The following is a 23788-nucleotide window of genomic DNA, read 5'->3' as shown; positions in this document are numbered from 1 at the left end:
GAAGTAAAGGGTAAATGAGGGACGGGAGGCGGGGATCAAGGAGATGTTCAGATTGATTGCACACTCATCCCTATTGTCTTTTGAAATTTAGGAAAATTAGATGCGTAATGTAAAGGTGTCCTGCGGCAACTCAAATATTTCTGTGATGCGTATGTAGGTGGTAGGCAATTGTAGGTCATAAAGCACATTTTGAGTCATGTTTTTTGAACAGCTTTTCTTTTGTGAAGCGTTTGCACTATTTGTAGATGCAGGCTGAAGGCTGAAGAAATGAATGCTTCCCCACACAAGCCAATTTTCTGCTTACAGGGAAAATTCATCAGGGGAGGGTTTCTTCTGACTGTGCTACTTTTCAGCTTGCTAGGAGGGTTTTTGCTTTAGGCAGGGGAGCATTCAGAATGTGTGAAGTGGAACAGTTCACTCTGCAGTGCCCGCCCACTCCCAATTCTGCTGCTTGGCCTGCACTCAGGAGAAAGTGGGTGAAACACATAATCTGCTTATGTCAAGCTTATTTTCTAGGTCACATGAGGCTCAAGCTAGACATAATAGTGGCTGATGCAGGTCTACTGAAATCAAGTATAAGGCAAGCAGGGGGAATCCAGGGACTCATTCTTAGATGGTGATAGGCAAGTGGGTGAGAGGGTTCCCATAGTCTGTTGCCCAAGCTCATTTCCCCCCTACACTTAGGCTCTAATACCAGAACTGTGCCCAGTTGGGAGGGAAATGCATTTGGAGGGCGATGGCTGGGGAGAAAGCTGCAGACCTTTGCTTGTGTTTCTAACAGGGCAAGTTAGAAATAGGATGGGTGTCTTTGCAGTAGGAGGGTAGTTCTGGAGGCCTTGTTGGAAGCTCCTAGGTTGAGCCACAGTGTCATCAATGTCCTGTTCCTAGTGTATGTTCCCATTTGAAGCTGTGTTCCAAATTAGCCAGGCGTGTTTTGCAACTGGCATGTTTCCAATTGCGACTACAGTGGTACCTCGGGTTAAGTACTTAATTCGTTCCGGAGGTCCGTTCTTAACCTGAAACTGTTCTTAACCTGAAGCACCACTTTAGCTAATGGGGCCTCCCGCTGCTGCCGTGCTGCCGGAGCACGATTTCTGTTCTTATCCTGAAGCAAAGTTCTTAACCTGAAGCACTATTTCTGGGTTAGCAGAGTGTGTAACCTGAAGCGTATGTAACCTGAAGCGTATGTAACCCGAGGTACCACTGTATATGGAGATCTCTGGATGTCAGGTTTGCATCTGACATCTCCATCTGGCTGGCCTCGCCAGCTTTCTTATGCCGGTAAGCAGAAGAGCTTGCTTATTGCATTTATATCCCACATTTTTCTCCAAGGAGCACATGGTTCACTTCCCCTCCTTAGTTAATTCCTACAACGACCCTGTGAGGTAGGTTAAGAGCCTGTGACTGGCCCATGGTAACCCAGTGAGCTTCATGACTGTGTGGGGATTTCAACCCTGATCTTTCAGGTCCTAGTCCGGCACTCTAACCACTACACCATACTGGCTAGAGTACCTCTGCTATGGGGCAGTTATATGAATTAAGTAGGGAAATAAATATGGGGAAAGCAAAATGTCACTTAGAGAAGTATTTCTGAAATATTTCCCTTGAAGCTTGAATTTGTTTTATTCTAGATTGTTGTCATTTGTTTTGGGGGGGGGGTTGTGTTTTAATGGGGACGCGGGTGGCGCTGTGGGTTAAAGCCTCAGCACCTAGGACTTGCCGATCGAAAGGTCGGCGGTTTGAATCCCCGCGGCGGGGTGCGCTCCCGTTGCTCGGTCCCAGCGCCTGCCAACCTAGCAGTTCGAAAGCACCCCCAGGTGCAAGTAGATAAATAGGGACCGCTTACCAGCGGGAAGGTAAACGCCGTTTCCGTGTGCGGCTCTGGCTCGCCAGATGCAGCTTGTCACGCTGGCCACGTGACCCGGAAGTGTCTTCGGACAGCGCTGGCCCCCGGCCTATAGAGTGAGATGGGCGCACAACCCTAGAGTCTGGCAAGACTGGCCCGTACGGGCAGGGGTACCTTTACCTTTACCTTTACCTTGTGTTTTAATGAGTTGTATACCACTTTGAGATGTTTTCTTTAAAATATAAACTGGTATAGAAATGAAATGAATAAGACTAAGAATAAACTCCACTGGGTTTGGGGGGGGGGATGGGGGGGAATAGTGTCTAGACATACTTTAACCCAGGTTTAAGATGTCATTTAGCAATTAACTTATATATCTGAGTTTCTAATACTGATCTGAAGACTGAAGACATTGTTTAGGGCAATGTAGTTCAGTAACAGAACACCTGCTTTGCATGCAGAAGGCCCCAAGTTCAATCCTTTGCATATCCTGGTAAGGCTGGGAGGGAAACCCCATCTGACATTCTGCAGAACTGCTGCCAGTCACTGTAGAAATAACGGATGGACCAATGGTTTGACATGGTATCAGGCAGCTTCTTATGTTTTGTAACGTTTGGCCGTGCTGTAGAGAGTGTTTAATGCTTGCCATAGAACAGACATGCCTCAGTTGCTCAATATGTATTGGTGGTTGCTACAGCAACCGAAATGTGTTCCCACTTGTACTGTACACAGCGAGTTTCTTCCTGGTTTGCTCAGGGAATCTTTCTAAAACATGACGCACACTGCATCTTCTCTTTCTCCTCAGATGAGAAGTTCATTTTTTCTAAATCTCTCAACTTTAATCCTTTATGCAATCTCCCATTCTGTGTCAACTCTTCCTAGTGCAGCCCTTTTGCCTTCTAACAATCAACCGGTCATGAAATTATCACCTAAGACAGAAACTAGTTACGTAAGTCCAGATCTGGTGTGTTCTTGATAATACTGGGAAGCAGGAGGGGTCGTGGAAAGAGCCAGGTTAGTGTAGTGGTTGCAGTGTTGGGCTAGGACCTGGAAGACCAGGGATCAAATCCCCACTCAGCCACGAAGCTCATTGGCTGACCTTCGGCCGGTTATTTACTTTCAACCTAGCCTACCTCATAGGGTTGTTGTGAGGAGAAAATGGGAAGGAGGAAAACTATGCATGCCACCCTGAGCTCCTTGGAGGAAAGGTGATATAAATCATAAAACTGGAAGGGACCCCAAGTTTCATGTAATCCAACCCTCTGCAATACAGGAATCTCAGCTAAAGCATCCATGACAGATGGCCATCCAACCTCTGCTTAAAGACCTCCAAGGAAGGAAAGTCTACCACCTCCTGAGGAAGACTGTTCTACATAAAAATATACCGTATTTTTCGCCCTATAGGGCGCACTTTTCCCCCTCCAAAAATGAAGGGGAAATGTGTGTGCGTCCTATGGGGCGAATGCAGGCTTTCGCTGAAGCCTGGAGAGCGAGAGGGGTCGGTGCGCACCAACCCCTCTCGCTCTCCAGGCTTCGTGCAGCTCTCCGCAAAGCGCGGGAGCCCGGCGCCGGGCTCCCACAGCTTGCGGAGAATTGCCCGCATGCTGAAGCCTGGGCGCACTGAGCTCAGCGCGCCCAGACTTCGCACAGCTCTTCACAAGGCGCGGGAGCCCGGTGCTGGGCTCCCGCGGCTTGCAGAGAGTTGCCTGTTCTGGGGGCTGTGGTCAGGGGAAGCTCTGGGGGGGAAATAAATTTTTCCCCTTTATTTCCCCCCCAAAAAACTAGGTGCGCCTTATGGGGTGGTGCGTCCTATAGGGCGAAAAATACGGTAAATATAAATATAGCGCAGTGTGGGAAAATAATAAAATCCAATAGGAAATTCCCTTTGGTTTTGTTTGTTTATCTAACAGGTTTCACTTCTCCTTCCTACTTCCTATGGAGGAAATAGTTACGTTCAAGTGTGAAACTTAATGCTGTTGATCTGAGTAGCCCTTAACTTCCTCTGAAGACTATAGAGCAGCCTTCACCTATCTGGTGCTCTCCAGATGTTTTGGACTACAACTCCATCAGCTGCTGGCTGGGACTGATTGATGGTAGTTGTAAGTCCAAAACATCTGGCTGGCAAAGCTCAGAGGCATTACACAGAAGATCCACAGTTCTTTAGGTCTACAAACAGGGGTAGGCAACCTAAGGCCCGTGGGCCGGATGTGGCCCAATTGCCTTCTCAATCCGGCCCACGGATGGTCCGGGAATCAGCACATTTTTACATGAGTAGAATGTCTCCTTTTATTTAAAATGCATCCCTAGGTTATTTGTGGGGCTTGCCTAGTGTCAAATACCTTTGCTATGAGGCTTCCATCCTTTGAAGACCGTGTACCCTGTGGCTTTTCCTGAAAAAATACTAGCTTAAGTGTCCAGCTTGCTACATAGCTGCCTGCAGTGAGTGTAATGATTTCAGTGGAACGAACATGTTGGCACAAAAGCAAGTATTTAGAATAGGAAATCCCTTTTTAGTGGGAAAGTTGTATTTACATTTCTCTTTTGCATCAGTAGTTCTTCTGTGTCACCGAAAACGTCACTCTAATATCTCTGAATTGTGTAAATGCTCAGGGAATTGTCGTGGTGAGTCACTGTTGAATAAGTGATTCCTATAGCAACCTATTTTACGTTGGGTGTGTGTATTTAAGCTGAGAGTTCAAGGAACAAAACTAAGTATCACCTTGAGAAATATTTGGAATTTGAAGGATTCACATTTTTTTTAGGTGATGATGATTTTTAGGTGTGTTAAATTCTTCCTTTGGTATTTTTATGTTTTATCTAGGTCACTACTCACATACTGGGCATATTGAATTCATACATAGAAATGCCTTTAAATTTTGCCGGTTCATGTTTAAACAGAGAATCTCTTTTAAATGTCTTCGTACAAAGCTGTTTGGTCTCAGATTAATTTGTTTTATTACCATCCATGTACATTGAGATAGGAAACTTTTTCAGCCTGAGGGTCATAATTCTTCATGGGGCTGGGCAACGGCCTTCTGGGTAGTCTGGGTGGGGCGAAGCCAGAAGCAAAACTGGGCAGAGCAATGGATGCAATTTTTATTTTTTTTGTATAGTAGCAACACAAATCTGAGGTTTTTGCACCTACTCACTGCCCTCCCTCCCCCGCTCCCGCCTGCCCTATTTCCGTTTTCCATCCATGCAAGAACTATGCATTATCACAGGTCAAATACCCACTCCAGCCAGATAAAAGCGGAGATTGTGGCACTGGACTGGTGAGGGACCTAGGAAGCGTTCCAAGGCTGGATAGAAAAGCCTGGAAGACCGCATTTGGCCTCCAGGCCGCATCCGGCCCCCAGTCCCCTTGTTTTGCAAATAATGAGAGGACGGATCCCTGCCCCAAGTGGTTTACAGTGTAGAAATTAACACAGAGCTGGGAGGGACAGGGACAAAAAGAGAAGAAGCTGCAATAATTGCATACTCTTATTAGCTTAACCTAAGAATGTGCATGTTCTCAGAATTTTAAGGGTGGATTTGAAAGAAGTTAGAGGCACCACGGAGACACTCTTGCAGGCAGTTTCATCTATAAAGCAACAAGATTGGTTGGAGGAATAAAATTTTGGGGTAGAGAGGCAGAGCTGGATTTCATCAACATACAAGAGTTACTCAAAGCCATGAGGTCATCTAGCTGTCCTTTGGGAGCACTTAAAATTGAGTAGCTACAGGTGAGCATCCATGCCTCTTAGCTGGTTGCTCAAAGTACACCTGCATCCACAAAGGAACTTTGTGGGGTTTGCATATCTTTCTTCTTCTTTGGTGTTTGCATTTACAACAGCTGGTTACATAAGAGACTGGGTGTGGTGTTTGCACTTTCACTGATAACAACAGTGCATGTTGGGTAGATTAATATCCCTCTTTAAAACACAATGTACTTGTAAGTAAGCTCTATTGATAAAGATCACTGCCTAAGAATAGGGGTGGCTAAACATTTCTGACTTGAGGGCCTCATTTGCCCTTGGCCAGCCCTTCAGAGGCCACTTGCCAGCAGTTAGTGCAGTTTGGGCATGCACACTCTAGCATGCAAACACGTAGGCAGGCACAGATACAGGCAGATGGCCACCTCCTCAGTTGTTCTGTGCAGATCGACAGAGGAGTGGCTTATCTCCCCCGTTCTGCTCATCAAATGATTGATCTGATGACCAGGGGAGGGGCAATTCGCACCTCCAGCAAGGCACTGAGATCCACCTACTTCCATTTTTCTTTTTTTCACTGCCACCAAAATCATTGGCAACTCAGGGGGGCAGATTTCAGGGTATGTGTTAGTGGTGGTAGGCCCTGCTGGCATAAGATACCAAATGCATTAAAATTGATACGGAGTTGTCTTGACAGGTATCCTCATGATGTGGTTTGTTACTCTAGAGATTATAGGGGGGTTATCAATTTGGGGAAACATTTTTCTGTGTTAGTTTGCCTGCAGAGGCCCAGCAGGCAAGCAGACACTCCGTTTGCTGCAGAGGATCCTGGTGCATTAACCATGCCCACTGAGCCTCACCATCAGCACATGTATATAGGCAATTCCTTATGGGCGCGTGATTGGCACTGACGCGTGGACCGTTTTTGGCACCACAAGGGGGACGGAACAAACATGGCCTTCAGCACACCACGTGCTCCACTGTAGCTGCAGAAGCAGGTTGGTATTGGTTAGCAAAGTAGGTGGTTTCTTAAGAACTCTCCAGAAGCACATTTTCCTTCCAGTTGTGCCAGTGGCAGTACAGTGGTCCCTGGACCGTAACAGCTGCCAGTGAACAACATGTAAAGGCTGAAATTTTTGTTCTTGGTAATCCTTCTCATGAACATATACAGTGGTACCTCTGGTTACGTACTTAATTTGTTCCGGAGTTCTGTTCTTAACCTGAAACTGTTCTTAACCTGAAGCACCACTTTAGCTAATGGAGCCTCCTGCTGCCGCCGTGCCGCCGGAGCACAATTTCTGTTCTCATCCTGTTCTTAATCCGAGGTACTATTTCTGGGTTAGCGGAGTCTGTAACCTGAAGCGTATGTAACCCGAAGCATATGTAACCCGAGGTACCACTGTAGTGCATTTCAAGTCTTTGTGCCTCATTGTGGGGAAGGCATGGCTACTGACGAAACTTAAGTTGAATAAATATACCGTATTTTTCGCACGATTGGACGCACCGGACCAAAGGACGCACCTAGTTTTTTTGGGGGGAAATAAAGGAAAATTTCCCCCCCTTTATTTACCCCCCAAAAGCAGGTCAGGGAAACCGAACCAGGTCGAGGAACAGCGGGATAGTGGCGCTGCGCCTCCCTGCTGTCCCCCGAGCTTGTGGGGCTGGCTGATGTCTGCCTAGCGCGCGGGGCGCTCTGCTTCAGGGCGCCCCACCCGCCGGGCGGCAGGCTGCTATCCGCAGCTTGGGGAGCCTTGCGGGGAACTGCTGCAGGGCTCCCCACGCTGCGGATGTATGCCTGGCGCGAGGGGCGCTCTGCTTCAGGGCGCCCCACCCGCCGGGCGGCAGGCTGCTATCCGCAGCTTGGGGAGCCTTGCGGGGAACTGCTGCAGGGCTCCCCAAGCTGCGGATGTATGCCTGGCGCGAGGGGCTCTCTGCTTCAGGGCGCCCCACCCGCCGGGCGGCAGGCTGCTATCCGCAGCTTGGGGAGCCTTGCGGGGAACTGCTGCAGGGCTCCCCCCGCTGCGGATGTATGCCTGGCGCGAGGGGCTCTCTGCTTCAGGGCGCCCCACCCGCCAGGCGGCAGGCTGCTATCCGCAGCTTGGGGAGCCTTGCGGGGAACTGCTGCAGGGCTCCCCACGCTGCGGATGTATGCCTGGCGCGAGGGGCGCGCTGCTTCAGGGCGCCCCACCCGCCGGGCGGCAGGCTGCTATCCGCAGCTTGGGGAGCCTTGCGGGGAACTGCTGCAGGGCTCCCCACGCTGCGGATGTCTGCCCGGCACGAGGGGCGCTCTGCTTCAGGGCGCCCCTCGCGCCGGGCGGCAGGCTGCTATCCGCAGCTTGGGGAGCCTTGCGGGGAACTGCTGCAGGGCTCCCCACGCTGCGGATGTATGCCTGGCGCGAGGGGCGCTCTGCTTCAGGGCGCCCCACCCGCCGGGCGGCAGGCTGCTATCCGCAGCTTGGGGAGCCTTGCGGGGAACTGCTGCAGGGCTCCCCACGCTGCGGATGTATGCCTGGCGCGAGGGGCGCTCTGCTTCAGGGCGCCCCTCGCGCCGGGCGGCAGGCTGCTATCCGCAGCGTGGGGAGCCCTGTGGGGAACTCCTGCAGGGCTCCGCACGCTGCGGATGTCTGCCCGGCACGAGGGGCACTCTGCTTCTGGGCGCCCCCCGCGCCGGGCGGCAGGCTGCTATCCGCAGCGTGGGAAGCCTTGCGGGGAACTCCTGCAAGGCTCCCCACGCCGCGGATGTGTTCCCGAAGCACCGGGCGCTCTGCTTTCAGGGTGCCCGACGCTCCAGGAAGCAGGCTGCTATCCGCAGCCTAGACACAGCTAGCGGAGCGCTAATCCCGAAGCTTGGGGCGTGCGGAGCTCAGCGGAGCTCAGCCCCAAGCTTCAGGATTAATGCAGCGCTCCGCTAGCCGTGGGAGAGCTGGGTCTCCCACGGCTAGCGGATAGCTTCCTGAAGCCTGGAGAGCGAGAGGGGTCGGTGCGCACCGACCCCTCTCACTCTCCAGGCTTCAGCGAAAGCCTGCATTCGCTCCATAGGACGCACACACATTTTCCCTTGCTTTTTAGGAGGGAAAAAGTGCGTCCTATGGTGCGAAAAATACGGTATTTAGACTTTTTAAAATAGCTGACTCAGGTCACGGATTTCAGCTTTTCTGATCAACATAGCTTGTTTGATGTCTTCTTTCTAGCGGCTTAGTTCCTGCTTGATAACATTTTTTTGGTAATTGGTCCCTAGATAGATATTGGGTGACATCCTGTTTAGCACAGACTGCCTCTCATACAATGTATATTCGCTTGCTTTTCTGCCCTCTGTCCCCTCAACCAATCCAGTGCCACTTCTGTGTATCTGTGTGTGTATTGGGGGACTAGAGTGAGGAGAAGCAGGAAAGCACAATTCCTTTCCATCAGCAAATGCTCACTGTGCTGATGGATAGCTGCCATCGGATGTCACCCTTTATAAGGGATTTTTGAACTGAATTCCCTTTCTGCTGCTCCACTTCATGAGGTTATCACGTTCATCTTGCATAACTTCTGCATTCTTTTCTGCACGTTTCGCCAGCACGCTCCTACTTCCTTCCCCAGGATCGCCAGTAAAAAGAATGAATAGAATATATTTCCTGGTTGAAGGCAGAGAGACTTTACCAATTGCATCTCTTGCAGCTGGATTGTTTTAGGTTAATTTTCATCTTTGCCACTTTGTCATATGATGTACTAAAATTCGAATGAACTGCATTTATTGTGGCTAGAAAATCAAATTGGAGCTTTGTGCTGGAAAACAGCTCTGCTCATTAAGGGGGGGGGGGCTTTTTTTTTTTTTTTTTTAAACCCAACCCATTTTCTGTAGCACCTTGTACTTCCCAAGCCCCAGGAATAGCTTTCCACTGTCCCTGTGGAACAATTTAGGATATGGTGCAGAGGGCTGCAGTAAATGGGAGGGAGGTCAATGTAAATTGGGTGTCTTGTTTTAGGAAAGCAGATGTACTTTCTTGGATCACTCTCTTGTAAGCACAGAGCCACCACTGAATACAACCCACTATTCAATTTTCTAAGGCTTTTAGATTACTTTTCATATGCAAAAGGAATCAACACGTTCTTAATCTTCCTATAGAAACAGAACCGTTTAAGAACCTAACTTCAGAGAAACACAAAATGAAATATATTTGAATTTATGGTACAGTGTGCTTACTGTAAAGCAGGGGTCGACAGAAGATGTATCAGGATCTACTGTAGCATCTGTGGGTGATTTGCAGTAGATAAGCAAGGGGTCGTGACTCCAATTATTTTACAGTAGCAACAGCAAGATGACTTTTTCCATCTCTATAAGGCTGCTGAAAATAAAATAAAAATGAAAAAGTGGAGTCTTATGCAACAACTATGGGCTCAGTTCATTTCTGGTATTGAAAGCATATTCCTTGGCTCAGAATATGGTCAGAGACACTGTATTCTTCAGTTTCAACTGTATGCTTTTCGCACCCAGCTCTGGGTAATAGGTCTTGGGCTTCTAGTAAACCAAAAACCAAAAAGAAGATTCTCCAAGCCTGGAGTTTGCTTACTCCTGAGGCATGAAACCATATAGGGGTGGTCTTCACTGTTTAGACTTCTGTGAAAATAATACTGAAGGGCCAATATCTTCTAAGTATTCATCGCTGTGACATCGTAACAGTAGCAGGGTTAGGTAGTTGCAGGATTTCATAACCTCTTCACTTTAGCTAGCATCTGACGCCTGGTGATCTTTTAATGAAACCCCTAAAAAATTTTAAAATGTGGTGAGGGAGGATTGATCTTTGGTCTATCAAGCCTCTTATCATAGGAAAAATGTGTGAAATGGCACTGGTGGGATGGTAGGGAGCGTTTTATATTTTTATCCCCTTTTGAGTTTGATTCTGATCCCCAAAGCCGTAGAAAGGCAAAACAGAGGAAGCTTTTTTCTTGGACTGATTACCTTGTGGCACAAACCTGTGCATGTCTACTCAGGAATAAGTTCCATTGAGTTCAATGGGACTTATGCCCATATGAGAGTGTATGCAATTGCAGCCCTAGTAAGCAACTAAAAGGAATGTTTAGAAACATCAATACCTCAGTTTGGCCACAAGAAGGAACCATAGCTTATGAGATATGCCCAAAGAAAGATTCTGGCACCGCTCATAGGGTGGTTTTTTAAAATTACTTTTTATAATTTCAGGTTCTGAAGTAAACGTTTTAAAGACTGTGCCACCCCTTTCCCCCTGCCTGACCCCACTCGACCCCAGGCAAGTGTAGGTGACCACTGTGCTCTTTGTCTTATCACATCCAACAGAAAAGGAGTGTTTGAATGGGTCCCTCCTTATCAGAGGGAATGTCTACTGCTGCCTTAGCAGGTGAAAAGAAGACAGTGCCTTCAGAAACCCTTTTTGGGCAGGGTGCTTGAACCACTCCAATCACTCTTAAATGAAACTAGTGGCAATGATCTATTTCCATTTAGTTTCAGGCATGGAAAATGCTCTGGTCACCCATGAGAATGATCTCTGCAGGAGGGGAGCAAGTGGAACGTGACACTGCTCAGTCTCCTGAACATCTCAGTGGAGGCTGTTTGTGTTGACTTTTAGGTGCCTAGGCTTCCAGTGGGGAATGTGAGGTGGCTGAAAGAATGCACCAGCATAGAAAAATAGCATTGTTTGGCTTTGTGTCTACTTAATTGGTTTTATATTTGTGTTTTTATTAGTTATGCACCCTCCTCTGTACTACCCTGAGCAGTGAAAAGTACTGGGGGTAGCGGCGAAGCATTCATAATGCTATTTTGCTGTGTGCTGCCCTGATAGTGAAGATCCCTTGCTGAGCCCAGCCTAAACATCCTTTGAAGAAATAGAAGTATTTATAACTGAGAGAGAAAATACAAGTACCTGACAACACCAAGATTAATAAAATATTCTTTAATTACATGTTTCAGCTTCTGCCTTCATCATGAACCTGAGGTACAGATAATTTTAATATCTCAGGGACAATTTCTATATGTGTTCTCTTAGTCCTCATGGGATCCCTGAAGGAGCAGGAGATGCACTAAATAAGAGTTCCCATATCTCTTTACTCCTGTCAGTAATTTAGATTTCCCTGTTTTGTAATGAGTTGACTTCTGGTGCACCTTTACAATGGGATAACTAGGATGGCATGCGTCATTCAAGGTGTGCATACTCAAATAGCTGTAATTTCCCTTTAGTGTCACTGATGAATTGGATCCTTTTCTCTACAGCATGGGATAATGCCACCTGTCAAACTCCTTCTCAGGAGGATGTGAGGTTTTAATCTGGTATATTGTTTACCAGAAGCTCTGAAGGTGAAAAGTGCTCTTTAAGCGTTCCTAATTAACCTAATAGCTAGTTGTACCTGGTAAGGATTTCGCCTTGTGATTTCATTGCAGCCGTAACATGTGCATCCTTGGGTGTGGCTGTTAGAGGTCACGTTTTCTGTTCCTCCAGTTCCAATAATAGCTTTGTTTATCCTACTTGTGCTTGGTGTCTTTGCTTTAAAAAGAACAGGCATAAGCTGGACCTGCCTTGAGGTTTATCCAAATAAATAAGGCAGAATGCTCCAAAGTATGTGATAAAATTAACAGTGCAGGACTTCTCTTTTTCTTTCGTAGCTTGATTTCACTTTGAAAGGAATATTCCATCATGTTATTAGAACCCTTTATACCATATGCTCAAATATTGAAGAGGACAATGTTTAGTTGGAAAAACTGAACCTCTGGCCTTCTGTGACTATCAGGAGTATATCTTGTCCCAGGAAACCCTCCCCCTAATCATTACATTTAGGTATAGTGCTGCTCTGCTTTCATATACTTTATCCTTGGTCAAGAAAACCCAGGGTGAGGTGGGGAGTAATCTTATGGGATTGATACCTGCAAGCAATGTCTTATCATTTCCCATTTCATAAAGACTTGGTTCTGTCTCCTCTTTCTCTCTTTGTGGTTTAGAGCTGAATAGCCAGCCACATGAAGAAAGGTCAAGAGTTGTAAATTCTCCATTTGGAGCAGAGATCCAAATTAAGCATTAGCTAAGTTTATTGAGTTATTGGACACAGCAGGAAAAGTGGGCTCAAGACAGGTCTTTCCAATCTTGGAGTAATTTGATAACCTGCCAAGCAAAAGGAATCTGCATCGATTTAGGGTGGTGCGGGTAGTTGAAGAGGTGCAAAATGGAGAAGGTCCATAATTGAGAAGATCCATTTGGGAGTGCCCAATTTTGGCCTTACTCACCTCTGAGAGTAGACACTTGTATGAAGGAAAGCTATCATGAATTTGAAAGAACTGACAGTCTCCCCAGGAAAAAGTGTGACGTTAACCAGTGGGGTGGTATTGGCAAACCAGTCAGTTTTTAGGAGGTGGGGGTAGGATACTCTGTATGGAAGCATAGCAAACCATGAAGCACTCCTGACACCTTGACAGGTACAATACACAGATGGAAAGATCAAAAGGAGTGAAAACAGGGTGAGTCCTTGTGTTAGGCAGGATGGTTTCTCTAGGACTGTATTGGCTTGTATATCTCTCACACCTTCTGTCTTGGTAAGAGCAAATCAGGGGTTGCTGTCCATTATATCTTAGACCTAGAGAAATAAATGAACCTAAGCTAGTCATGTCCATTCATTTCGATGAATCTGCTCTCAGTATGACTAACATTGTATACAACCCTGAGTGCTTATGGGGCCTGAAAAACAACTTAATCTTGAAATCACTAAGTCTTGCTCTCCTTTGGGAGGAAAAATGAGAAATACATTTAAGAGACAAAAAATAAGTCAAAATTGATTAAGAAAATGTCTCTAAGGAAATTGAGCTTTTCTTCACAACTTCATGATCAGGTGTTGGTTGAAGGACACCTACCAAAGCACCTACCAAATTTGAGCGGCTGCTTTGTGCTATTGTTTTGTGGATTGCATCATTTTCATAATTAACTAGGGATAAGCTTTACACATATCCCAAAAATGAATGTGCATACATATTTTTTTACATGTATCACAAGTGATGCTGTATTCAATGAAATTTTTATCACTAACCATCCTGAACCCTGTTTTGCACTACTTTGGTTTGCTAAGTGTCTGGTGGTCTTTTATCTCAAAACAGCACCATTCAAATACAATATTAAAAAATCCCTCTGTATCTTAACTCACTAAATTTGGTTTGATTGGGTTAGTTTCTTTCTTGGACAAGAGACTACAGTGGTACCTCGGGTTACATACGCTTCAGGTTACAGACTCCGCTAACCCAGAAATAGTACCTCGGGTTAAGAACTTTGCTTCAGGATGAGAACAGAAATCGTGCTCTGGCGGCACAGTGGCAGCGGGAGGCCCCATTAGCTAAAGTGGTGCTTCAGGTTAAGAACAGACCTCCGGAACAAATTAAGTACTTAACCCGAGGTACCACTGTATTATTTCATGCAGGATAAAATACTTCTCATGTTCAGATCAGAATCATTTTACAAATAATCACATTTAAATACAACTTACTATATAATTTGTGTATTTGGATTAAAGAAATTTTCTTATAGGCCAGGACTTAATATCAGAAAATCCCAGGTCAAGAACTTTTGAATGGTGTGTACCTAATTTCATGTGTACCAACCCGTAAAAAGCTGTTGAGTATTTTTGGAACACTCTTTAAACCACACAATGGAAAGCAAATATGCTAATGTCAGATACAGCGGTTTAATCTATAATTGATCTCCTGAGTTTCAATCTTATACAGTTTAACCGAACCTAAGTTGTTGTTTTTTTTTTTAAAAAAAACCCACATCAAATATTTTCTTTCCCCACCCCTGAACTAGAATGAAACCTGACATGTTGGTTGAAAATCTCTGGTGGACCAAAATGAATCTTAAACAAACTCTTTTTTGTTATCTTTTATTAACAAAAACCAAACCAAAACTATTATGAGCATTGTTTCCAAACTCAAAAGAGTTTCGATATTTGCATGTAGGGTTACAATGCGCAGATATTATTGAGGTGGAAGAAGAACATGGCACACCCTCTGTCTGCCCTTGCAGATAAACAGGAGTCAGAATGAGATCTACTCCACCTCCAACCCTGGAATGGACCCTGCCTGGGAACTGGCACACAAGCACTTCCATTGTATGCCCCGCAGTGAGCAGCCACTAGCCCTCACCCAGTGGGGCAGAAATTTTATTTGGGTTTATTTATTTAACAAACATTATGTACTGTTTTACTGTGAGAGAACCTTTTAAGTGGTTTACACAAATATAAAATAAAGCATGAAAGTTACCAGTTAGCAGGAATTTGAAAACATTCAAAAGACGATTTAAACCAACAGTAGGATAGGCTTACCTAAACAGACATGTTTTAAGCCAGCATTGAACAGAGGACAGTGCAATGAAGGCGCCTGTCTGCCTTATGTTAGTTAATAGACAGGTAGTTCCCATAGTGTAGGTGTTGCCATATTAAAAGATTAATTTATTACAAGCACTGAATGAATATTATGTGACACCCATAACATGGCCAGTTCTACAGCTTGAAGCAGGTGGGTGGGCATATATTGGATCACATCCTAAGAGGTTAAGGGCTTTATAATGAATAGTAACACCCTGAACTTTGCCTGGTAGCAAATGGGCATCCTGTGCATATCTCGGAGCAGAGGTGTTATGTTCTGCAAGATTGTAAAGCCGTTTGGACAGGAAAAAAAGAATAATCATCCTCAATTGTCAGGCCAGCAGGCTTGTGCTAAATTGCAGCCTGGAGGCATGGATGTTTTTGCCTTGCTGGAGCGAGCTGTTGCTGTGTAAATGCCACAAGGCTTTCTGTGATCTTATTCTCATCTGCCTCCATCTGTCCTTAGCTAGAGGCCGGGTTTGAAGAATTGCACAACCATTTCTGTGTTCCCAAAGGGGCTTTGGCCACGTTTCCCGAATATTCCCCACCTTCCTGCCAGGGCTGTATGGGAAAACCTTTTTTTGAAACAGAGAGTAGTTTCAAAAACAGCATGTGAGGTCTGATGTTCAAAGGCAATATCCCCCAGGGTGTACACAAGCCCTTTGATGTGCTTAGAGTAGCTCTTTGGATCCAGACCACAATGTGGAAATTGAAAAAAATGGGGAGGGGGGTTTGCAGGGGAATGTTTTGGAATATTGCATCCTCAGATTACAGTCTGAGATGCACTTTTCTTACGCATTGGCATAATAAACCAGGGACCAAATTAACTGTTTTCAAGGACAGTGTGCCGCGAGTCAAGCAAGATTGTAAAATGGAAGCAACCTACATAATGTAATGTTCTCCCTCCCACACACACACAGACAAGAGAGCGAGAAGAACAGTGTGCTTGCATTTGTGTAGGTGCAGCAGGTGTCTGATGGGTGGTGTACGTTATCTCTTGCTCCTACTTCTCTTTCTCTCTCACTTATTGCCCCCTTTTGTTCATCTAGATTTAAATTTACTTAAATCTTCCTACGTTTTCTTTATAAAAATAAAAAAAAAAGAGCGAACATGTAAATCCTAAAATAACTAACATCTGGCGAGTGGGTGCTTTGTACACACTGTACAGTTAAAGCACATACCCCACCGCATCCCAAAATCCTCCTACGTCCCCAGCCTCCCCTTTCTCACCTTCAGCTTGTCCTGGTGTGTACCAGTCATGGCTGGGATCCTTTTCCTCATCCTTGGTGCCCTATCAGTTCATGACAGTATCCTTCCTTCAGCCCACCCCCAATGCCGCCATGTGTACTGCCCTTGGCCCCTCCATGATGGAACTGTTGTCAGTTTAGCAAGGCTTGATTCTCCCTACACTTACAAGTTGAGACCGGAGGGGGTGGGGCTGGCACAAATGGCAAAGTTGGGAGCAGTCGGTGCGCACCCACATCCCCCCACCCATGCATGGTTTGAGCCATTGCCCATTCACCCAAATGCCTGAAGAGAGCTTCTATGTCCGCACCAATCAGGACCAAATGGCTGACTTAGAGACCCTTTAAACTTTCCCTTAGCCAGTTCGCTTTGAAGTGGGAGAAGCTGTAGCTCCATGGGAGATCACACACTTCTTGTGGAAAAGGTCCCCAGCGCAGTTCCCAGCATCTTCAGGGGAGGGCAGGGTCAGTATAAGCTTACAGTATGAGACAGCTTTATGCAAGTCAAAGGGAAATGCATTCTTTTAAGAGAAGATATGCAAGGAAAGGCAATATTCTTACAGGGCCAGAGCCCTGAGAATTGGTAACCAATAGTTTTGTACAGTGGTACCTCGGGTTAAGAACTTAATTCGTTCTGGAGGTCTGTTCTTAACCTGAAACTGTTCTTAACCTGGTACCACTTTAGCTAATGGGGCCTCCCGCTGCTGCTGCCACGCCGCCGCCGTGCAATTTCTGTTCTCATTCTTAACCCGAGGTTCTTAACAAGCAAAGTTCTTAACCCGAGATACTATTTCTGGGTTAGCGGAGTCTGAAACCTGAAGCGTATGTAACCTGAGGTACCACTGTACTGAAAATCAGGGGTGGACAGAAGGCAGGCTAGGATCTCATAGTAGATTTCTGAGCAATGATTTATGTTATTTCAACAAGAGTTTCTGATGCCCAGTTGTTTTAACATTTAGCAACAACAAAGGGGCGCCTTTTCCTCCTTAAATTCAGCTGCTTAAATGCAGGAAGCTTGCAGGGCATTCAGCTAAGTTTTACTCAGAGTAGACCTATTGAGGTCAATTGACCAACCATAGCCATGTTCATTCATTTCAAAGAGTTTGCCTTGAATAAAACGTAGTTGAATGCCACTCCTAGAATGGACTTTTGTGGGGAAAGATTATGAGTTTGGTTCAGTTCTGGTACTGAAAACAAATTATTGAACTCAGAATATGCTCAGAGGCACCCTGTTCTTTAAATCTAACTGTATGCCTTTTGACCCTTGTTTTGGTTGGTAGATCTTGGGCTTCCGGTAAAAAGAAAGAAAGAAAGAAAGAAAGAAAGAAAGAAAGAAAGAAAGAAAGAAAGAAATGTTTGTGTATTTGCATCTCAGAACTGGGTGCTCCTTGAGCATTTTTGGGAAACCTCTTTTTGAGACAGTGGTGTTGCAAAAGAGACTGTTTCCTTGTCTCAAGATTAATGCCGGAACTCAGATTTCTGAAGAATCCATGTTTTATGGATTGTGACATCTGATTAATACTGAGCCATAGCAGCTTGCCATTTAGCAAGAGTAATCTGTGGAAATTAGGCAATTGAGGAAAACTTCTCTTGCCTTTAAAGTATTGTAAGTAATATGCTGCTGGGACTCTGAAAACAGTTTTTTAAATCCAGTGCTTCAAATACCCCACCTTGAAATGTTTCCTATGAAAGTACGGTTTGTAAATACTAAAACAAAATACAAAATTCCATGTCACCTTTTGCAGCAGAAGACCAAAGAGGCTTGTGGTACCTTAAGGACTATTAGGGTGGCATAAATTTTCATAGACTAGAGTTAGTTAAGGTACTAAAAGGCTTGGTTTTTGCTGCTGCAGCCTATGATAGCTACATTTCCTTGTTCTGTAGTATATTTTGTGGCCACTCACAAATCCTCCCATGAAATGAATGGGAAAATTGTGTATTCCTGAACTCATCCCTCATATTTTCCTCTTGAAGCTGAAACTCACTCCCTTTATTTGGCAAAAAAAAACCAAAAAAAAAAAACCTCCTGAAGTATTCCTTCTCGTATCAGCAAAGGTGAATTCACCCAAAGGTGACTTCCTTCTATGTGACAAAGCTATGGCAGGTGAGTTGCCATTTGGCTGAGTCATAATTTGTAGTGTTTTCCTACAAAAGCACTCAGGGAATTCCCTTCTGAGAAATGTTCCCATATCCTGAGGAGGAAGATAGTTGTACAAAAAGCCTGACCTTTTAAAAAGTATGACACACTCTTTATGCTATGTGGTGCAACGATTATGAGCCCATGACTGGGAACTGGGACTGTTGGCTGCTGTTCCTTGCTTGTACGGATAACCTGGTGCAGTTTTGATTCCTTCAAACTGATGTCTAAATTCCCATTGATTGCAGTCATCTTGGGGTTGTACTATCACTACTGTTGATTACATAATGTTGTAGTTTTCATATGTCAGCCAGGAACTTCTACGCCCAAATGCACATCTATGCACCTATGTTCTAATCATGTGACTATTTCCATCCCCGGTCAATTGTGAGACATGACAATGCACTCTCTCACCCATTCTCCTTGTGTCACATATCCCATTTCTGACTGTGGGGGTATATCTGCACCCAAAAGTCAAATTCTCAGTTTGTGGTGAGACAGTCTCCTCCCCTTCTGGCAATAAGGCTCCACCTTCTAGCAAAGGATTTCAATTACACAATGTTTACAGTGTTATTGTAGCTGTTTTAGATTTCCTGTCTTATTGCTGATGGTTTTTGAGAGACTATGACAAAACAGGGAAGGGAACCCCTTTGCTCTCTAGGGCAATGACTGTGGGGCAGCAAACCACCATCATGTTTTTTCCATAGCTCCATGTGACAGCGATCCTTTTGTGGCAAGTGATTTGAGTGCAATGGCTCACCAGGAAATTGTCTGCGCTTCTCTGCCAATGTTCTCTCTCTCTTTTTATATAAAAAAATGCCCCATTCACATGGTAGGATGCTGTCTACAAAAGCCTTGTATTTAGGGGCACATCTTCTGCATGGAGCAATTTTGAAATACTTGTTTTACTGAACAAAGCAAGAGGCAAATCCATTGCTCTTCAGTATTAACAGGAGGTTTTCAAATAGCTGATGATGGCTTTCACCATGTCAGTGCAGTGGGTGGGATCACGTGGGCCACAGAGAAGGGGTGGGGAACTGGATCTGGCCAAAGGGACAAAAATAGAAAAGCCAACAGAAGCAGAGAGGTTGGTGGATGATGTTTGTGTATGGCGGTGTAGTTTGGGGAAAACAAATGCACATCTGTGGGGAGGAAGTCCACAATGGAAAATGCCCTCTAATTGCACCATGCATAATTTGGAATGTCAGTGTAGTGTAGTGGTTAGAGCAGGGGTCAGCAACCTAAGGCCCATGGGCCGGAAGCGGCCCACGGAGGTCGTTTGACCAGCCCACGAGCCGCCCCCAAACCGAGCTGCCCGCTCGCGCGCTGCACTAAACCAGCGCAGCGCGGGGACTTGCTTCCACGGCACTGAAAACCACGTCTGTCCATGTGCAGACGCCAAAAATCACAGATGCACGCTCTCACGATCTGGCCCACGGAGGGATCTCCGCGGGACCAATCCGGCCCAGGCAAGATAAACCTTGCTGACCCCTGGGTTAGAGGGTCAGACTAGGACCTGGAAGACCAGAGTTCAAGTCCCCACTTGGCCATGAAATTTACTGAGTGACTATGAGTCAGTCATGGCCACTATGCCTAATCTATTCCACTCATACTGGTGGATCTTCGCTTCACCTGCTCATCATCAACTTTGGATGATTCATCTATGCTCTTAGAATTCCATATTGCAGTGCTAACCAGAAGCATGTTTCAGTAAACATCTGGGAGAAACAGTCAGCCTTTGAACCAAGTGTGAATGTTATATATTTTAATGGGATATTTTTATATCTACATTCTAACTTGAATGCCTCAGTGCAAGGTGGGGCAGGATTCAAAAGCAAATAAGGTAAATGAATCAGTATTCCTCTTCTGCCAACAGACTAACAAGATTTTGGGAGGGCCCCGTGCAAGAGCCCATCGGTGGTGTCACCTTGACCATTGAGGAAGGAGGAGCAGCGAGGGTGGGGTGCTAGGACTGAGAAAACACCTAAGTATTATCTGTGCAAAAAACTTGGAGAGGCACCTAAAACCTTTTAAATATTAAGGCAAAAGCCAATATTACAAGGTACCTTTTGGTATCATGTGAACTTGGACAAAGCATATTTTGTGCACGTGAATTCCTATTTGCCATTCACAATGCTGACAGACTTTCTTTGTAGCGATGCAACCATCTAAAAAAACCAGGGGAATTTTCACCACACTGTCAACATGCTTGGGCATTACCCAGCTGTTCAGGGGATGCATTCAAGTTGCCAATTCCACCTTTTCCTCTTGAGTTCCTTTCTTCTTTCACCACCTCTCTTACACCCACACACCACATTTTCACATTTGTTTAAAGCATTTCTTATTGAATTTGATCGTCTGCACTTCTGTTGCTAATTAAGTTCCCCCTCCCTTTTTAAAAGGTTGCATTATTTAAAGTATTTTTTAAAATTAGTTTTCTTACCTGCCCTTCACTTTAAGGTTCCAGCGCTGGTTTAAAAAAATCTATACATTAAAAAAATGTATGAATATTGTCATGCTATAGTTTCCTTAGCTGCTGTGAACTACAGTGTTACAGCAAATGGGGCTGTCAGTGTTTTTGGACCATCACAGCAGAATCAGAGGGTGAGGAGACATCAATAGAACTGGTGATGGAGGCAGGCAGGTGGCTGGGTGGCTTTGATGAGAAGTAAAGGAACTGGGTGGGTGGCTTTGGCAAGGAGTAGCTTCAATGAGGAGTGAAAGGAGGCAGCAGGTGGCTTAAGTGAGATAAAAGTGAGGCAGTGGGTGACTTTGGTGTAGGAGATTATGGCAGGGTGGTGGAGTTGGTGAGTGCAGTGAGCAGGGGCACAGGCCCTAGTTACCTAGTATAATCACACAATTTACATCATTCCTGAAAAGCAAATCATTTCTTCTAGTTTCCCCTTGGTTTTTCTAAATTGACCATTTGTGCTTGACATGCCGTGGAAGCCTGATAAGCATCCTGGATCTTATTGATCTATGAAGTGAGGAGAGAATTCAGAAGAAACTGGAAAGCACAAAAATATTGACAAGTCTCTGAGAATGGCTGATCAGATGGCTCAGAGAGATTACAAGTGTGCAGTGTTACTAGTGCCATGGTAAAAATAAGGCCCTAAAGTGCAGCTACACATTTGTTTTGTCAACCCTGCGATCCAGGTTTCGTTTTTCTGATTTTACTCTTATTGTTTGATGCAAATTGCTTTGGTTAGGCTTTTAAATGAATGCAGGATGCAAAATTTAAAACATAAATGCCTGTTCCCTGAGGAGATTTCACCCCTCCCATACCCAAGAATCTCCTGATGATCTCCTGATGGTCTCTGCTGACTCTCCAGAGAGGAGGAGGCGTGTCCTGCTATCTACTTATTCTGCCCAGCACCACATCTGTTTGTGTGAGTGAGAGAGTCAGTCAGTCAGTGTATCGGAGAGAGAGAGAGTTCCTAGAGATAAGGTTGCTGCTAAGTGCAGCTGCAGACTCTCAGTGTAGCATTGATTTATGCTTAGAATATTCAGCTCTGTATATAGTTTTGTATCATAGTTGTAGTTACAGAATAAAAGGAAGATATTCTACAGAGCTGCTCTCCGAGTGGTTTATACTCTGCAAGACTCTGCAAAACTCTGCTGCGCAATGACTGTATTATTGAGACAGTGAATCCGGTGCTCTCAGCTCTAAGCTGTGAGTCCACAGCACTGTGACCTGTTCCTGTGAGAAAGGAGGTCTCGGGCAGTGCTACCCAGCTCGCCTAGCCCAGTCGGGGTTGAGGTGCATGAGTCCAGTTGGTACACTGGCTCAAGGGCGATGCTGACAAGGTGTGCCTGGCTTCTTCACTATACAGTGGTACCTCTGGTTACGAACTTAATTCGTTCTGGAGGTCTGTTCTTAAGCTGAAACTGTTCTGATCCTGAGGCGCGATTTCGCTAATGGGGTCTCCCACTGCATGGTTTCCGTTCGCATCCTGGGGCAAAGTTCACAACCAGGAGCAGTTACTTCCGGGTTAGCAGAGCTCATAACCTGAAGCGTTCATAACCAGAAGCATTCGTAACTAGAGGTACCACCGTGCAGCTTTCAGCGAATGCTGAAGACACACCTTTTTAGCCTGGCCTTTGACACCAGAAAAGTGTTTTCAGGGCCTACCTTATTCTTGGGATTGTAATCTGTTTTCACTGTTTTTTAATTTTAACCCACCCTGGGACCTGTTGGTGAAAGGCAGGTAGTAAGTTTAACAATGAATAATATAGTTTAAAAAGGCAAATGTTTCCAAGAGTTTATTGACAAATCCAGTACTGATCCCCATTGGCTGCTGGCTCAGGGTAGTGTTGTTGTTTTGTAGTGAATAGGAATGCAATATTATACCAGGGTATAAAGAATTGCAGCACCTCCTCATTTTTGAGGAGTTATATCTCATGTTATATCTGTCTTCACATTGTGTTTGAAAAATTTGCTCAACCACACCTAGAGTCCTTGCACTTGCCCTGCATTGGTGCTTTCTGGAAGCAGCCACATGGGAGTTCATGAAGTATTATCACCTATGATATGTTGTGGTTTTCATCTGTTTTGTCTTTCTGCTTTTATCTTTTTTTATGTGTTAGCTGGCCCATGTGCCCTGCTGCCTGCCCCACCTCAACCCCTTCCATTTTTCACATTTGGCCAGAGCCCCTTTGTCAGCTACTATATTTTTCTCCATAGGTTCATATTCTCAACAGAAAAGAAGCAGACCGCTTCACATTTTAAAATGAACTTCCATTGGGTTTCATAAGAACAGATTGTCCCATTGAGCAGTGAATATTTTCCATTCTAAAGCAACAGCCCTTAGCATTTGACTAGTGTGAGTGCCAGCCATTTCTCGGAACATTTTTCTTTGATTCAGTCGTTTGAAGATTGGGCTATAAGTGAGTGGAAGCTTTCAGACATAGTCTGATGAATATAAAGAAACAGCACAGCGAAATTGTTTCTTTTTCCCTTTTATTGTGGGCTTTTATGTTTTCCTTAAAGATCTAGAAGTAGACTTTAGAAAGATTTTAGCAGTGTGTCATTTGGGGCCTGATCTTAACATTAGAATGTAAGAAGAGACCTGCTGGATCGGGTCAATGGTAATGAGAAATCTGCAGTGTGTTGGGCACCCAAAATATAGTTTTTGCCTTTTGGAAATAATTATTAACTATTATTTGGTGATTGGAAGGGAGAATATATGTGCAATTGTAAAGCAAGAAACGTTTGCTTTAAAATCCACTCATTCAAACCATTTGAACCATTCTAACCATTCAGTTTTCTTTATGACTAAAAGAAAGTGGTTTCTCTTGTGTGTTCTTTTTCTAAGAAGCAGTTATATGTGGGAGTAGTATAACCAGACAGGAAATCTCATTGTAGCTATGTATAGACCACCACAGTAATATCCACACCTAAAATTAGAGGCAGACTATTATAAAAGGAAACAGGTAGAAGGAGGCATTCAGCGGTTCTAAAACAAAACAAGAACATAGAATTTCCTATTTATCTGAGTACGGATAGCTTTTTGCCATC

At 45.0% G+C, this 23788-nt stretch overlaps 1 protein-coding gene across 3 annotated transcripts in view; it reads left to right on the top strand.

The window, feature by feature from the left end:
* PRORP (protein only RNase P catalytic subunit) overlaps window positions 1-23788 on the top strand; it is a 55634-nt gene that overhangs the window by 26992 nt on the left and 4854 nt on the right. The window lies entirely within an intron of this gene.

This window comes from Podarcis muralis, chromosome 1, assembly GCF_964188315.1.
Source record: "Podarcis muralis chromosome 1, rPodMur119.hap1.1, whole genome shotgun sequence".
Lineage (NCBI taxonomy): Eukaryota > Metazoa > Chordata > Lepidosauria > Squamata > Lacertidae > Podarcis > Podarcis muralis.
This window is presented reverse-complemented; position numbering and strand designations above follow the sequence as displayed.